At 33.6% G+C, this 10,610-nt stretch overlaps 1 long non-coding RNA gene and 1 pseudogene across 1 annotated transcript; one reads left to right on the top strand and one right to left on the bottom strand.

Annotated features, from left to right (window-relative positions):
- Positions 1 to 2,178: 2,178 nt before the first annotated feature.
- Positions 2,179 to 3,542, bottom strand: LOC145120341 (uncharacterized). Its single transcript, XR_013714170.1, has 5 exons — positions 3,280 to 3,542; positions 2,935 to 3,080; positions 2,566 to 2,836; positions 2,437 to 2,483; positions 2,179 to 2,367 (listed from the first exon to the last, which is right to left on the bottom strand). It is a non-coding gene; the product is annotated as an uncharacterized LOC145120341 (long non-coding RNA).
- A 4,668-nt stretch (positions 3,543 to 8,210) lies between these two features.
- LOC145120340 (L-type lectin-domain containing receptor kinase IX.1 pseudogene) lies at positions 8,211 to 10,348 on the top strand (annotated as a pseudogene).
- The last annotated feature ends 262 nt before the right edge of the window (positions 10,349 to 10,610 follow it).

The raw sequence follows: 10,610 nt of genomic DNA, 5'->3' as shown, positions 1-10,610 counted from the left end.
TAACATTATTTTTGGACTTTTAAATTGAAACAACACCTTCCAAAATACTAATTCTAATAATTTGTCTTTCTCAAACAGTAATTCAATTAAAATATAAAAGATACATATTTTCGTAATTTTATTTCATATCATAATACAATGATACAAAATATTTTTGTTACATCTTTTTATATAAAACATGTTTGATGATATTTATTTTCTAATATATAGTTCAATACATATCGATATAAGGCAATCGGACAACAAGCTACGTCGCCAGTTTTTTCTGGATGATAAAACTAATTCGTTTGAAAACATTTGTGGATTTAGGAGATATTACATCTTAGAATTCAAAAAAACAAAAAACTTAATCTGTCAGAAAACTTTGGTCTTAAAATTTGTTGAGAAAAAATTTCAAATTATTTCTTCATGAAGAAATTTTATGCAAAAATGTTGTTTTTAAGTGGGAATCAAACCCAATTTAGTAGAAGGATGTGGTTGTGGTCGAAATGTAATGGGAAATGCTAGACACTGGGATTATGAGGAAAACTTTTGATGTTAACTAAGATCGCTGACATAAAACCTCGAGAGTTAAAATAGTCATGCTACCTTTGTTTATCTTATTGATCAACCGAAAAGAATACAAAATGATGAGAGTTTTGTTGTTGATTACAAGTAAATCCGAGTGTATTCGTGTGTGCACATGTGCGAGACTAGCTTCCTATTTATATACATCATCATTATTAACAACTATTAACAATATTGCTAAAATCTCAACATTATCTTCAAATCCAAGATTCTTGGTGACTAGATCTTTTTCCACCTGTTGTTTGTTTCTTGAGGAGATTCCGAGTTGACTGTGTCTTGATTGACACATTCACCACATCTGTGTCTTGATTGACACATTCAACACCTGAATTAGAGATATGGACAAATAGAGATAAAAAAACGATTTAGTTACTAGTCTTTAACATCTTGAGCAAGATGTTACTCAATATCTTGTTCCACATGTTATCCCAAATCCTACATAAGGTTTAGAATAATTTTCATCCATAACAATTACCATTGAAGTCTAGGCTTTACCTTAAAATCAGATTTTAAAAGAATTAAAAATTCAAAAAACAAATATGATAGGATATTGATAAGTCACGACTTTTATATCAATGGCCAAAACGTTGTCGTTTGTGCCCTTGTATTCCTGAGGTTTGCAGTCAACTCCCGCTATACATTGATTTGGGGATGCTCCCACTTTGAAAAAACCCTCATCTTCCTTGGTAGATCATCCGCTACAATGTTTTGAAAACCGGACCGGACATCAAACCGGTCGTTTTACTGGGTTGATGGTTCAATTGGTTCGAACGGTCAGACCGGTCCTAAAAACCGGATGAACCGGACGACGTTATATATATATATATATATATATATATATATATATATATATATATATATATATATATATATATATAATAATAATAATAATAATAATAATAATAAAAACATTATTTTTGGACTTTTAAATTGAAACAACGCCTTCCAAAATACTAATTCTAATAATTTATGTCTTTCTCAAAATTTTGTTATTAAAGTAATGAAAAAAGTAAAAAAAAAAAAGAAATAGCTTTTGTTGAATGTAGAAGAGGAGTCCTCAAATTGATCTTTAGGTTTATCCCACATCGACAAAAAACAAAAGTGGAGACCTTAGAGAGCATTATAAAACTAATGTAGTCATTAGGGGTGTTCACGGTCCGGTTTTTTCGGTTTTTAGGTCAAACCGGAGCCAAACCGTTACTAATGGTTTTTGTCAAGCAAAAACCAAAGCCGAACCATTGAAAATTTAAAACCGAACCAAACCAAACCGTTACTAACGGTTAGGCTCCGGTTTGGTTTCACGGTTTGGGCTTTTTAGGCCCATTTTAGTCGAGTCCATTAAACTTATTTAGTAAAAAAAACTGCACTATTACATGTATTAAAACAGTAAAAATTCTACGTAATATTAAAGCTACAATATTAGAGGTATTAAAACAATAAAAAACTGCACTATTAAAGGTATTAAAACAGTTAAATAAAAAAACTGCACCGTTTAAGGTATTAAAACATTCAAAATTCTGCCTAATTTAGTCAAAAAAAAAAACTGCACTGTTTGTTGAAAATACTACAATAGTAAAATTGTCAAAAACAGCAAGAAAACTACCAAAAAAGTTGTCCAAAACAGCAAATAAAAAGCAGTAAATGAAAATATCAAATATTGTTCCATTACATCAAATATTAGACTAATACACACATCCTACTAAGCTGTCGAAAACAGCAAAACTGTTATCCAAAAAGCATTATCAGCAAGATCGCTTACAAAATCCACTTCCAAAATTCTATCCAATTCATAAGCTTTTGCTGTCCAAAAAAGTCAATATTAAAACATCACACCAAAAGTTCAATATAAAACCAAGAGAAGAAATGTACATTTCATTCGATATTGTCGGTGCAAATATTAAGTTTGCTTGCAAAATCTAAAATACAAGTTATATTTTGTTAGAATTTAGAAATAATAAGTATGAGAAAATATATAACTTTTGAAAATTTAAAACTTACCATTTTCAATTTCATCAAGGTCTTCAATTTCTTTCAACACATCTTCATAACCAACTTTTGCATTTTTGTTAAACACACTCCGAGTCCAATTTTGTGTGCATATAAGCGCTTGCATTTCGTCCCCTTCCTTGGTTCTTATCAGTAGCACCTCCATTTTGCTCCACATGAACATCATCATCTACATCAATCTCTTCCATATCATCATCAACATCAATGATGTTCACAAGTTCACTACTTGGAATATTGATGTTATCTGTATCCATGTAAGGACCTGAAATAAAAAAGTGCAAGCAAAATTCAGAAAGAAATAAAAAATCAAACGCACATGTAAGGACCTGAAAGAAAAGATTAAGAGATGATGAGTCTTACCAGTTAGCAACAGGTTTTAGAAAGAAATAAAAAATCAACAGGTTTCATCCGATGTTTGCTACTGTTAAAAAAAATCAAACACACTATCGGAGCTAGAATCGCCAAACGGACCTTATCGGAGCAACAATCGGAGCTGCAGGGGAGGCCTGTAGTCGGAGCCAAGCAGTTAGCAACAGATTTAGAAAGAAATAAAAAATCAACTACTTTCTACTTTTGTTTCGTCCGATGTTGGCTTCTGTTAAAAAAAATCAAACGCACAATGATAGGAGAGGTGATGGATGGATAGAAATCAGGTGTAGATGGATGATAAACAAATCAGTTCAGTTGATTAAGAACACAACATACCTTATCGGAGTAACAATCCAACCAAGTAGCCAACGATAGAGAAATGAGAGGTAGAATCGGAGCTGCTGCAGGGTAGGCGACGAGCTGTTGGCCTGCAAGTCGGAGCCTCGGAGGGAAAACGAGTGGTGCACCGGTGTGGCAACTGGAAAGTGGAAGCCGAGTCTGCGTATTTGGCTCTTTGCGATTTGCGATTAGTCGATTAGGGCAAGTTGAATCAGTGAATCACCGTTGAACGATTGCTTGGAGCTGGAGCCTGGAGGTGAACTACTGGCCCAGTTCAATATTGGGCTGTAATAATTCAATATAATGTGGGTTTTTAAATTTATTATTTTTACATAAAAATTAATATATAATACAATAAAAATTAATTATATATAAAAATAATAATTAATATATATATGCAAATCCTACGGTCCGGTCCGGTTTTTATACGGATTGAAATCTTAAAAACCGTAAGCCAAACCGTTCAATACGGTTTGAAAAGTTCAAAACCGCAAGCCAAACCGTAAAGAAAATACAAACCGTAAAACCAAACCGATGACCGGTTTGGCCGGTTTCACGGTTTCAAACCGGACCATGAACACCCATAGTAGTCATAGACTTTTCGAAAAGCGAACATCGTATCTACCTCAGTAAGGTGTGGGTGTCCTGAACAATTTTGTAGTTTAAATTTTATAAATGAAAATTTTTGGCCAGTTTTTTTCCAGTTTGAGCAGCTTGGTTTTTACTGGTTTGTGGTTGAACTGCTGGTTCTTAACTGGTTTAATTACAAGCGGTTTTCAGGCTTTATAAAACCGGTACCCTGACTGGTTCTCGGTTGAACCAGCCGATCCGGTTCGGTTTTCAAAACCATGATCCGCTGGCCTTAGGTAGATTCGTTTACTATCTTTCTTCATTATCTTTTTCTCGCAATGGCCCAAAAGAATTCTCACTCCAAGGCCACCAAAACCTTGGTTGACGACTTCATTGAAAAGGATTTTTTGGTAAAACCTGAGGAGGATGCCAAGAAAATCACCAATGGAGGCTGTTGTAGCTATTTGACAAGCTCATTCGAAGATGGCAAAGGATGTTGAGGCTCTTAATCAAGATGGTTGGGTCGTGGAAGCATGCCAAGAGTCCCTGGATAATCATTTGGCAGATATGTGGAGTAGTTTCTGGAAAGAAGACAATGGGTAAGGTTAAGAGGAAAAAGATAGAGAAAAAGAAGGAAGATGAATTGAAGGAAACATGTGAAGATGAGTTGAACGAAACATGTGAAGATGCAGTGTGGCATGTTTATGAGGATGGTGGTGAAAATGTAGGTGAGAAGATTGGTGATGAGGATAAGGCGGGTGGAGAGAAGAAGTATGGCGGTTCTTCTCAGTTTAATTATCTTTGTTTATTTTGAGATGGGGTGGCCGCTACTAGCACTAGGGCAATTGTACGTCCTAGGCTACTTCTGAACTACCTTCGCTTGTTGGGGAACTCAAGAGTAGAGGGCGTCTTTCAGGTCCTGAAAAATTAAATAATCTCAAAGGCTTAAGACCAACAAAAAAAAAGACATTTATCTTTAGGGATACGTTATTAATACCCCATATTTTATAACCTTACCACCTTAATTATTAAGAGTTTGGTAACTTTACTGCACACTTTTTTTTTTCTTTTAACCGGCAAATTTAATCTACTCGTAAGCTAATAACACCTATTTCATCTATGTCCATGACGGGACTTAACCCTCGACCTCAAAGAGAGAGGGCACCATCTGATACCGTTGGGCTACAAGCCCTTTGGTCTTTACTACACACCTGTATGATAATAGACTTTTGAGCCAATTAATACAACTGACTCTCCTATTTTTTTTTCTTTTTACCAGTGACTTCCATTTTTTCTTTTTTAGTTTTTTTCAAATTTAGGACTAATCATTGACCATAAAAATGCACGGATGGGTATTGTTCACAATTTTTAATTTTTTTATTGACCTCCATAAAACTTACTTGTGGCTTCTATTTTTATTTTTATTTTTTGTTTTTTTATATGTTTATAATTTACCCACCGGTTATATATATATATATATATATATATATATATATATATATATATATATATATATATATATATATATATATAATATCATATTCAATTTGTGGTATTTATAACTTTTTTTTTCGTTCTAAACTTAATCTTGAAGTAATAGAACTTTAAAATAACAATCTATCTTTTAATATTTTAAAAGTATGACATTTTATACCCTTATATTTATATCTTTTATAGTTTCTATATATATTCATTTATTTTAACAAAAAACATCAACTTTTTTTTTTATCAAAACATTATTTAATATAATTTATTTATTTATTTATTCTTTTTTAATAAAAATATCAATTTTTATAATATATTTTAATAGATTAATGGTGTGTCGTGTTTTAACTTTAAAAAAAAATTGAATACAAATATTTACACATATTTTATAAAAATAGTGTTAATAAATTATCTATAGAATAAATAAAATAAATAATATTTTAGTAAATAGATTTATAAATACTCCATCTGTTCCAAAATTATTGTCCACAGACAAAAAAACACATAAATTAAGAAAATCAATCATTAGTTTTGTCTTTTTGAGTAAAATGACCATCTTGCCATTTTCTAAAACCAATGGGAAATGTGTTTTTGTAATTATTCAAGTTTACTTTATTAAATGTTAGGGGTAATATGGTAAAAGTGTAATCTATTTTTGGTAGTGGACAATAATTTTGGGACAAACTAAAATAGTAAGGTGGACAATAATTTTGGGACGGAGAGAGTAATAATTATTTACATATTAAAAAAACTATTAGTCGACGTGTTAAGCTCGTCTGAAGCCATCATTGTCGTAGATAGAAGAAGAGAAAAAGACGTAACTTTAGTCGACGGATGAAGATATGACATTTTATGTCCATCTATTTATATTTTTTCTACGTATATTGATTTATTTAAAAAAAAATAAACATCAAATTTTTATCAAAAAATTATTTAACTTAATTTATGTATTTTTTTTTTCACAAAAACACTAATTTTCCTAATAGCTTTTTTAATAGATTACACAAATAAAATAAATAATCTTTTTTATTTACCGTAGATCATCATCTATGGAATAATTTATAATATTTTTTTTACTTACCAAGTTTTATAATAATTTTTAAAGAAAACTATTATAAACTATTTATTAAAATATTATTTAATAGTTTTTATAAAAACCATAAATTATTATAAACGATTAATAATTATCTAAAATTTATAGAAAACTATTACTTACATACCTTTTTTTTATTATTTGTGTGCCGTAAAAATTAGTCATTTTAGTTTTCAGTAATCATAGAATATTACAATAGTATTTTTTTAATAACATATTTATGGAATAAATAAAATAAATAAATATTTTAGTAAATAGATTTATAAATATTAATTATCCATATATTAAATAAACTATTAATTATAAATATGTTAGTAAAAGTATATCATCATAACTTAATTATTAAAAGTAATATTAATTAGTAAAAAGTATGTCACATAATTTAATTATTATAAAATAATCATTAAGGGTAGTGATAAGTATAAAGATGGTATGGATAAATGATGCCTTATCTTTATTATAATTTTTTATTTTTAAATAAAAAGATATAGTGAAAAAAATTAGGTCATATGCAGCTGCCCACTTTGCCACTCTTAACGCCCTCATAGCCTCTTCTAAAATGCACATTGGCACTCCCAGACCGATCTCGGTTCGCTTTCGGATGGTCCGGTGTTTCTAGGACCGGTTTCAGAATGGTCCGTTTTGTTTTGGACCAACATTTTATTTCTTGTCTTTTTCACCGGTTTCGGAAATGGTCTGTTTTTTTTGGACCAACATTTTATTTCTGGTTAGACGGGTCTTTTTCGATCTGGTTTTTCTGGGACCGGTCTCGGCCTTTTTCAGTGCGGTCTCGTGCTCTTTGCGTGCGTCTTTTTCAGTTCAGTTTCTAGGTTTTTTTGGTCCGGTTTCATTATCTTTCGGTTTCAAATTTTCTCATTAATAAATATGTCATTAACACCAAAATGATACATTAAGATTTAATAAAAATGATATACTAGTCTTTCGTTTCCATTAATAGTAGTTGTCGCCGCTAATAACCATTTTTCTTGTGTTGCTAAAAGTGTATAACTAACACAAAAGTTATATGTATATAATCATTCGTTTCCCATCTTTTTTTAAACTAGTCTTGAGTTGGTCTTGGACCGATCTCGCGTTGGTCTCACAACAGTCGATCGTTTTTGAGACTGGTCTCGAAAAGATCCGTTCTTTTTTCGGGCCGGTCCAAATTTTTTTTGGACCGGTCTTGTTTTGTACCTGTTCGGTCTTGGTGTTTTTTTGGGACCCATTCAAAACCATTGTTTTTGTTTATGTACCTAGGCCTCTCACATTTGGGCTGTTGACGACAGCAAAGGTGAGACAGACCATGGTTGTTGGGCAAGGCTACCTCAACATTTTTTGGGCTGAAGTCCAACTTTTCTCTGGTCGATCCGTCGGCCCTACACTCAAATCGCCGAACCAATTAAGCATAGAATTTTAGCTAGGCACGTATTCACTCCTTATTTTACAACTTACAATAAAATATTGTAGAAAAATAAAATTAAAATCTTTTCTAACCGGAACCATGGCGCTAATTAACTGGTAGCATGTGAATGAAGTTGTAGGAGAATCCGAGATAAGTAAGGAATTTTTGTCGGTCCTTTACTACTTAATTTATTTATATTGCCGTCTAGTACTCTAGTTGAATGTTAAGATAGTATATTATATACATAAAAAACTAAGGAGTTAGTTGAAACTTGAAGATCTGGATGTAGAATTGTAGACCAATAGCCATTAACATCAATATTTTAGGTACTAGATGTTGGTATTTAACCAATATGTTTGCCTCTGCCTTCACTCAATCATGGCTATCTTTTTCTGGTCTTCGTCAACTCAAGGTGTTCAAAATTCATGCTTCATTCTCTTAGTCTGTTCTTCTTTACTCTTCTTGCCCTTGTCTAAATCAGTCTACTTCGAGTTCACTGAGTTTCCTGACGACCAAACTAGTGTACTATGTTCAGGTGATGCCAAAACTTCTCGTGGAAACATCCAGTTCAACAAAGTCAATAATAGCCTCTATCGTGTTGGCCATGTGAAATACCCAAATGCAGTCCAGATATGGGACAGCAAATCCGAGAAGCTCACAGATTTCATCACTCACTTCACTTTCATCATTGAGACACAACCTCCAAAAGATTCTGGCCATGGGTTCACTTTCTTTCTTGCCCCAGTTGGCTTCGAAATCCCACCTAACTCAGGTGCTGGCTATTTAGGCCTGTTCAACTCAAGTTACCCTAACTCCTCGTTAAACAAAATACTTTTCGTTGAGTTTGATTCCTACCCAGACAGATGGGATCCTCCATTCGAACATGTGGGTATCAACAAGAACTGGCTTGGTTCTGTTGCTTTCAGTCCTTGGAATTCCAGTTTGCACAGCGGGGATCCTGCTGATGCTTGGGTTTCTCACAATGCTACCACACAGATGCTGAGTCTCTCTTGGCGCAATGGGAAGTTCATATCAACCTTGAATACGAGTCTTTTCATATCAAGTTGACTTAAGGGAAGTTCTTCCTGAGTGGGTAACAATTGGATTTTCCGCTGCCACTGGCAGAGCAATGGAGAGACATATCCTTCAATACTGGGAGTTCAATTCAAGCCTGAATATAGTTGATAAAAAAGAAGATACGTCAAAGAAAATGAAACTAGCAGTGGGGTTAGCAGTTCCTTTGAGTTTTGTAGCTGTAGGAGGTCTAGTAACATGCGCTATATTTTGGAGCAGAGAAAATAAGCGTATTAAAAAATCGCTAGATAAAGATGGGTTGCCATCCATAAACGACGATCTTGAAAGGGGTGCAGGACCCAAAGGATTTTCATACAACGATCTTATTTTGGCTACCAACAACTTCTCCGATGACCTGAAGTTAGGCGAGGGAGGATTCGGATGTGTCTACAAAGGCTACTTATCCCGTGAAGGAATGGTAGTTGCTGTCAAGAAAATATCACAGGGTTCAAGACAGGGAAAGAAGGAGTACATAACCGAAGTGAAAATAATTAGCAGTTTAAGGCATCGAAACCTGGTTCAACTCATCGGTTGGTGCCATGATCAAACTCAGTTCTTGCTTGTGTACGAGTTTTTGCCAAATGGAAGCCTTGACTCTCATCTTTTCTTCAAAAAGAGCACCCTTCCATGGACAGTAAGGTACAAGATCGCTCTGGGTTTAGCTTCTGCATTGTTATATCTCCAAGAAGAATGTGAACGTTGTGTGGTGCATCGAGATATCAAATCTAGCAACATCATGCTTGATTCAGGATTTAATGTGAAGCTCGGAGACTTCGGATTGGCTAGACATATGGACCATGAACATGGTCTACAAACAACCGCTTTAGCCGGAACTCTCGGTTACATTTGCCCTGAGTACGTAACAACAGGGAAGGCTAGTAAAGAGTCAGATGTGTACAGTTTTGGGGTGGTTGCATTAGAGATAGCTTGTGGGCGAAAGGCAACCGATAAAGTTGACCCAAGTTCTTATCTAGGGTTGGTGCAGTGGGTCTGGGGTTTATTCGAAAAGGGTGAACTGCTTTCATATGTTGACCCGACGTTGAACAAGGAATTTGATATTGCAGAAGTTGAGCGTTTGATGATGGTGGGGTTATGGTGTTCACATCCTGACCGCAGTATGCGACCATCGATAAGACAAGCAATTCATGTACTGAAGTTGGAGGCAGCAGTCCCAAAAAGTTCCATTAAAGATGCCGATACCCGTGTACTACACCGAAGCAGATGCCCCTGAAATGAGTTCTGGTGGCGCTACGATGTCTACCACTAGTATTGATCTTGGACGTTGAACAATGATAAAACCTCACTAGCTTTGGAGACAATGGAAAGAAGTTGTTGAATTGGGTTTTTGTCATATATGAGAACAATACAAATTATAAGAGAGAATTTCTAGATTCTCGTCTGTAGCAGTTCAATAGTAGAAAATATGCTTAATGTTATAAAAATAGTCCAAGTTTTATGTTTGTTGCATCTTTATTTATGTGTTAAAAAACTAAAGATAACTTGTTTGACCTCTTAGCAATTGCACTTCACAATTTCGTCGTGACATATGAAATAATTATTTAAATACTAACATGCTCTTAGTATTAGTAATAATGTTTTAAAAATCGATTTTTTAGTTAAACCGGTATAGTGACAGCCGGTTTCCGATTTAACTGGTTCGACTGACTGGTCAACCCGGTTTTTAAAATTTTCATGGTTTGTTTT

This window comes from Lactuca virosa, chromosome 6 (genome assembly GCF_052849685.1).
Source record: "Lactuca virosa cultivar CGN04683 chromosome 6, Lactuca_virosa_CGN04683_v6, whole genome shotgun sequence".
In the NCBI taxonomy this organism is placed as follows: domain Eukaryota; kingdom Viridiplantae; phylum Streptophyta; class Magnoliopsida; order Asterales; family Asteraceae; genus Lactuca; species Lactuca virosa.
Note: the sequence above shows the minus strand (reverse complement) of the source record. Positions and strands in the feature narration are given on the sequence as shown.